The sequence below is a fragment of the Mobula birostris genome, chromosome 3 (assembly GCF_030028105.1).
Source record: "Mobula birostris isolate sMobBir1 chromosome 3, sMobBir1.hap1, whole genome shotgun sequence".
Lineage (NCBI taxonomy): Eukaryota > Metazoa > Chordata > Chondrichthyes > Myliobatiformes > Myliobatidae > Mobula > Mobula birostris.
Genome location: NC_092372.1, coordinates 148,676,992 through 148,683,619, shown reverse-complemented (window position 1 = coordinate 148,683,619; position 6,628 = coordinate 148,676,992).

The window sequence follows — 6,628 nt, the reverse complement described above, 5'->3', positions numbered from 1 at the left end:
TAATTTAATACTTGGTTTGTTTCTTTTTTTTAATCATCTAATTGGTAGTTTTTTCCTACTAATAGGGCTTTTTATATATTTTTTGTTTATTATAACATTTTACAATTGAATTTAAGGCTTTTTTAGGGAATTAATATCAAACTTAAAGATGGCATTGGTTTTTCTCTCTAAGAGATAACATTATTTTGATTCTTTCTTGTTTATTAGTCGATGGAATGTAAATACCTTTTTTTTTGCTAAGACTTTATTGTTTTTTTCACAAGGTCACTCTACTTTTTTTACTAACTGGGTGGAGGGAAAGAAAACACAGACAGTGCAGTCAGTAGCTTTGAATTCTATCGTAGATCACTTGCCTTTTTCGGGCTTCCGGGTGTGGGTGGGTGGGTTTAGAGTTGGAGTTTTTTTCCCATTGGGTGGTTCCGGAGCATGCGTGTTTTTTATCTGGTTGTATTCTTCATCACAACATTTTTGATCAACCCGTATTGGTATGTGCTCTGTGCATGTATAAAGTAGAATAAAATTATAGTATGGTATTTAAACGGATTAATATAATAAGTTGGAATGTACATCCTATTAAACAAAAAAAGACTTTTAAAATTATTAACCGATTCCAACCTGATATAATTTTTGCTCAAGAGACACATATCAGGGCGGGGGATCAAAATAGATTTTTTTAGATGGTGGAATGGTTTGCAATTCCACTCTACTTCTCAGGGTAAAACAAAAGGCCTATCTATCTTTATTAAACCTAATATATTTATTCAAGTGGATATTGAATCAGATTCTAATGGTTGATTTTTAATTGTTAAAGGAACAATCTGTAACAGAAAAGTTGTTTTGGTTAATTTGTATGGTCCTAACTTAGATGATCCTTCTTTTTTTAAAAAGGTATTTGCTTTACTGCCTGATTTAAATGAATATATGCTGATAATGGGTGGGGATTTTAACTGCTGCTGAAAACCTATGATTGATAAGAGCTCAACCAATCAGCAACTTCCAAATCGTTCCACGTCATTTATTAATTCTTTTTTGATTGATTTTGGGTTGATTGATTTGTGGAGGTATCTTCATCCCGATAATGGAGAATATTCTTTCTTCTCACATGTTTATAAAAAATATTCGAGGATCGATTTTATTATAATCGATCCCCACTTCTTGCCTAGTGTTAAAACTTGTGAATATGATGCTATTGCTATAACTGATCATGCGCCTCTGAGTCTGTCTTTTGAATTTGATGATATCATTCTTACCCGCCCACATTGGCGCATGTCTCAGACATTATTGCAAAACTCTGACTTTATCAGTTTCATTGAAACCTAGACAAAAGAATTTTTTCTTTTTAATGATATAGGGGGTACGTCTAAATTAGTTATATGGGATACATTTAAAGCATTTTTACGTGGTCAGATTATTTCTTATTCAGCTAAACTTAAAAAGCAAACTAAAGCAGAATTAGATAGAATTTCAAAACAAATTAAAGATTTAGATAATATTTATGCAATTTCCCCCAATATTGATTTATTTAAACAAAGGGTGGAACTTCAATCACAATATAACCTGTTATTAAGTCATTCCATTAAAGGATATTTGCTTAAGTTAAAGAGAAAATTTTATATGTTTGGAGATAAAAATAATAAACTGCTCGCATCTGAATTAAAAATGGCTGCAGCCAAAAGGCAAATCATGAAAATTCGTAGGAAAGATGGTACCTTAGCTCAGGAATATGAAGAAATTAATAAGATTTTTCAAGATTTTTATGCTGAGCTTTATAAATCACAATGTCCGTTAGATTCTTCTGAATTGAATGCTTTTTTACAAAAGATTGTTTTTCCTAAAATCTCGGCTGAAGATCAAAAAACCCTCGATGCTCAAATCACTGAAGCCGAAATTCATAAAGCTATTTTTTCAATGCAATATGGTAAGTCCCTGGGACTTGATGGTTATCCTGTAGAATTTTATAAAAAATTTGGAAAGTTGCTTTTTCCGTATATGTTGGAAATGTTTATGGATTCTTTTGTGAAAGGTCACTTATCCTCTACCTTTTATGAGGCTTCTATTTCTTTAATTCTTAAAAAAGATAAAGATCCTACTGACTGTGCTTCATATAGACCTATTTCATTACTGAATGTCGACACTAAGATTTTGTCAAAGATGATGGACAATTGGTTGGAGAATATTTTGGGTAAAATTATTTTTAAAGATCAAACAGGCTTTATAAAGGGTCGCTATTCTTTTTCAAATGTTCGGAGACTATTTAATATTATATATTCGTCCTCTTTTAAAACTCCACAATGTGTTGTATCTTTGGATGCTGAAAAAGCATTCGATCAAGTCGAATGGAAATATTTATTCAATGCTTTAGAGAAATTTGGCTTTGGTGCTAATTTTAATAATTGGATTAAAATGATATATAAAGCCCCTATTGCTACTGTTGTCACTAACAATTGTAGGTCTCCTTTTTTTCAGCTTTCATGGGGGATAAGGCAAGGCTGTCCATTAAGTCCTTTGTCATTTAATTTAATATTAAAACCCCTTGCTATTGCTCTTCGTGAGGCTAAAAATATCCACGGGGTTTTTGTGAATGAGACCATGCATAAGATCTCTCTTTACGCTGATGATTTATTGGTTTATATATCTAACCCTGACAAATCCATTCCTGCCTTGCTAAAATTATTTAATGAATTTGGAGGTTTTTCCGGGTATAAAATAAATTTTAGTAAAAGTGAATTGTTTCCTTTAAACGATTCTGTCTCTATATATGATAATACTCCTTTTAAAGTTACAGACTCTTTTAGATATCTAGGTATTATAATTACTAAAAAATATAAGGATCTTTATAAAGCCAATTTTGTTCCTTTAGTAGACTCTATTAAGTATTTATTTAGTAGATGGAGTCCACTTACATTTTCACTTGTTGGTCATATTCATATAGTTAAAATGATATCTACCAAAATTTTTATATTTATTTCAGAATATTCCTGTTTTTTTGACTAGGAAGTTTTTTGATCGGATTGATCCTATTATTTTATCTTTTATTTGGAATAATAAAAGACCAAGAATTAGTAAACGTCACTTACAAAAATTGAAAAAGGATGGAGGTCTTGCTTTGCCTAATCTAAGAATGTATTATTGGGCTGTTAATGTGCGATATATGTCTTTTTGGTTAAATTGGGTTGATAAGAGTGATCGGCCAATTTGGGTAGACCTGGAACTGAAAGTTGTAAAACAGTTTTATTTAACCTCGTTATTGGGAGCTCCTTTACCTATGCAATTAGTTAAAGTTGTTAATTTAAACCTATATCCTGTGATTAAGCAACACACATAAAAGTTGCTGGTGAACGCAGCAGGCCAGGCAGCATCTCTAGGAAGAGGTGCAGTCGACGTTTCAGGCCGAGACCCTTCGTCAGGACCTCGACTGCACCTCTTCCTAGAGATGCTGCCTGGCCTGCTGCGTTCACCAGCAACTTTTATGTGTGTTGCTTGAATTTCCAGCATCTGCAGAATTCCTGTTGTTTGTTGTTGTTTCCTGTGATTAAGTATTCTTTACAAATTTAGCTCCAGTTCCGCAATTTTTTTAATTTTAAAAAATTTAAACTTTGCAGTTTAATTTACCAAAATTACCTTTTTAAGCCTTCTTTGAGTGATCCAATTTTTTTACTTTGGAAAAATAAAGGTATTAATTCTTTTTTGGATTTATTTAAAGAAGATAGATTGATGTCTTTTGAACAATTAATTGATAAATATTCTCTTTCATACTCACACTTTCTGCAATACCTTCAAGTTAGACATTTTTTATGAAAATATTTAAGTAATTTTCCTTACATATTGGAGGCTGACCTGTTAGATACTATTATGAGTAGGAATCCTTTGATTAAGGGTTCTATTGGAAGAATTTATAATTTATTATTACAATGGGATAAGTGTCCTTTATCTAAGATTAAACAGGATTGGGAAAAGGAACTTAATTTGACTTTTATGACGGAGGATTGGATGCGGATTTTGAAGTTGGTTAACTGTTCTTCAATTTGTGCTAGCCATTCATTGATTCAATTTAAAATTGTACATCGTTATCATTTGACAAAGGAGAGACTTTCTAAAATCTTTTCTAATGTTGATAGTCATTGTGATAGACGTAAAACTGAGATAGCTACACTGACACATATGTTTTGGTTTTTTTCTATATTGGAACAGTTCTGGAAGTCGGTTTTTTCAACAATTTCTAAAGGACTTAAAATTAATCTACAAACTAATAAATTAACTGTGTTTTTTGGAATAATTCCTCAAAATATTCATGGTATTTCTGTGTCTGACTAACGTGTTATTGCATTTGTTACATTGATAGCTAGGACGGCCATTTTGTTGAAGTGGAAGGATACATCAGCTCCCACTTTGTCACAATGGTTCTCTTAAGTAATGCTATGTCTTAGTTTGGAGAAAATTAGAAGTCGAACCTTTGAACCTTTATTTGATTTTGAGAAAAGATGGGGCTCATTTGCTCGTTATTATCATTTGAGTTAATTGATATAATTTTTCCACGATCTAATTGTAAATTTTTTAGTATATTTTCTTTTCTTGCTGGCGGTTTGATGTTTATTTTTAGAAGCTTTTTGTATGATGCATGACTCCGGGGTTGTATACCTAATGGGTTCTTTTTTTTCTCACTTTTCTGCTTAGTAGGTTTTTTTTGCTGATATCACAAATTTTTTTTTCAATCTTTAAGGTAATGTCTTTTTTGAGACATTGTAAGGGCTGTTACTTCAATGTACTCATGTTATTTTTCCTGTATAGTATCACAATAAAAAGATTTGAAAAGAAAAAATAAGAGATGTAGAAGGAAACTAGAGCAGCCAGGTGAAACTCACAGGGATTCTTTCAAATTCCACAAGGATGGCAATGGGGGTCAAGGTCCAATCCTGAGTTGCTGCAACTGAGAGGTAGCAGCACTACCAGCTGCATCATTTTGCTGCTCTCCTTACCAAGGTGTGCTTACTTGCTATAAGAAGAAGAGGAGAGGGGCCTCAGTTGTCCAAGTATAAATTACAGGGCTTCCCAAGGTAAACATGGCAACGGTGTTTCCATAGGCCGAGGAGTCTAGAACCAGGGAACACATCCTCAAAATGAGATCAAGCTACTTATGATCAAATTAAGCAGAAATGTTTTGACTCAAAGGATGATGAATCTTTAGAATTCTTTGTAGAGTGATGAAGCTTCAGTCATTAATGCTTTCAAAACAGGGATTGATAGATCTTTGGACATCAGACAAGTGAAGATATAGAGCAGGCAAACAGTATTGAGGTGGATAAGCCACAAGCAGTGGAGAAAGTTAAAACGGAAAATGACTACTCCCATTTTTTATGTTCATATAACTTACAACCTATGCCCCAGCTTACTCCATCACAAATCCGGGGTATATCTTATCCCTCTGCAGGAGCAACCCACCAGATGTGGCAGCACATACTTTACAGTGGGAAGGAGAGGTCTCAATACTGCCTCTAAACCACATGAAGTATCAGATTAAATTGGTGTTTCTTAAGAAATATTTAGCATTTAACCTTTTATTAGCGTTCAATCTTATAGTGTTGTTCAAAACAAGAACCAGAGCTGCATTTTTAAAGATAATGAGAATGTTTACCTTGATATTCAGGTAACATTTGATAAAATAAAGTATCAGGCAGCCCCTGTGTATCTGAAATCAATTGGTATCAGGCAAAAGTATTGTACTTATAAAAGACATGCTTCACACAAATTAAGATGGTTCTTGTTTAACCAGATTGACATGGCATGGCAGGTTGTCATATGAAAAGAGAATGAATTAGCTATGCATCTTTTCCTTCGAATTTAGAAACATTCAAAATTCTTTGAGGATTTGTCATGGTTGATATAAGATAGGGGAATAGAATTAGGCCGTCTGGCCCATCGAGTCTGCTCTGCAACTCAGTAATGGTTGAATTATTTTCCCACTGCACTCCATTCTCCTGTCTACATCCCGTAACTTTTGACGCTCTTACTAATCAAGAATTAATCAATCACTGCTTTAAATATACCCAATGACTTGGCCTCCACAGCTGTCTGTGGCCATGAATTGAACAGATTTACCATCCTCTGGCTGAAGTAAATTGTCCATTTTGGTTTTATTAAGTACTCCTTTTGACAGTACATTTCCATTTTCTTAGATAAGTGCTTTGTTTATGTTTTATAAAACTATTTCAGTTATGCCATTTCTTTCAAAGTGAGAATTTAATAAGAATTAGTTTCTCTGGCGGTAACAACTGTGATACAATTTGCATGCATCAGTTGCAGGGAGTCAGCAAAGCTTATTAGTGAGCACGTTTCCGCTCTCCTTGGAACCAACAGGTGAGAAACTTTAAGATCATTTAGAATTACGTTGAGAAATTACTTTCTAAAAGGGCAGTGAATTATTGGAATTTTCTAGCCAAAATACTATGGAAGTTCAGTTATCGAAATAGTAGTTGTTATAGTTTTATAATCAAAGTTTTATAGTGGACACTGCAGATTAAGTAATGAAAGTCACACCGATTTTTTTTAAAAGAGCACTACAGATCAGCCATCTTAACATCAGAGGGGGTGGTAGGAGAGACGGATAGGACAAAATGTGTATCTGTGTTAG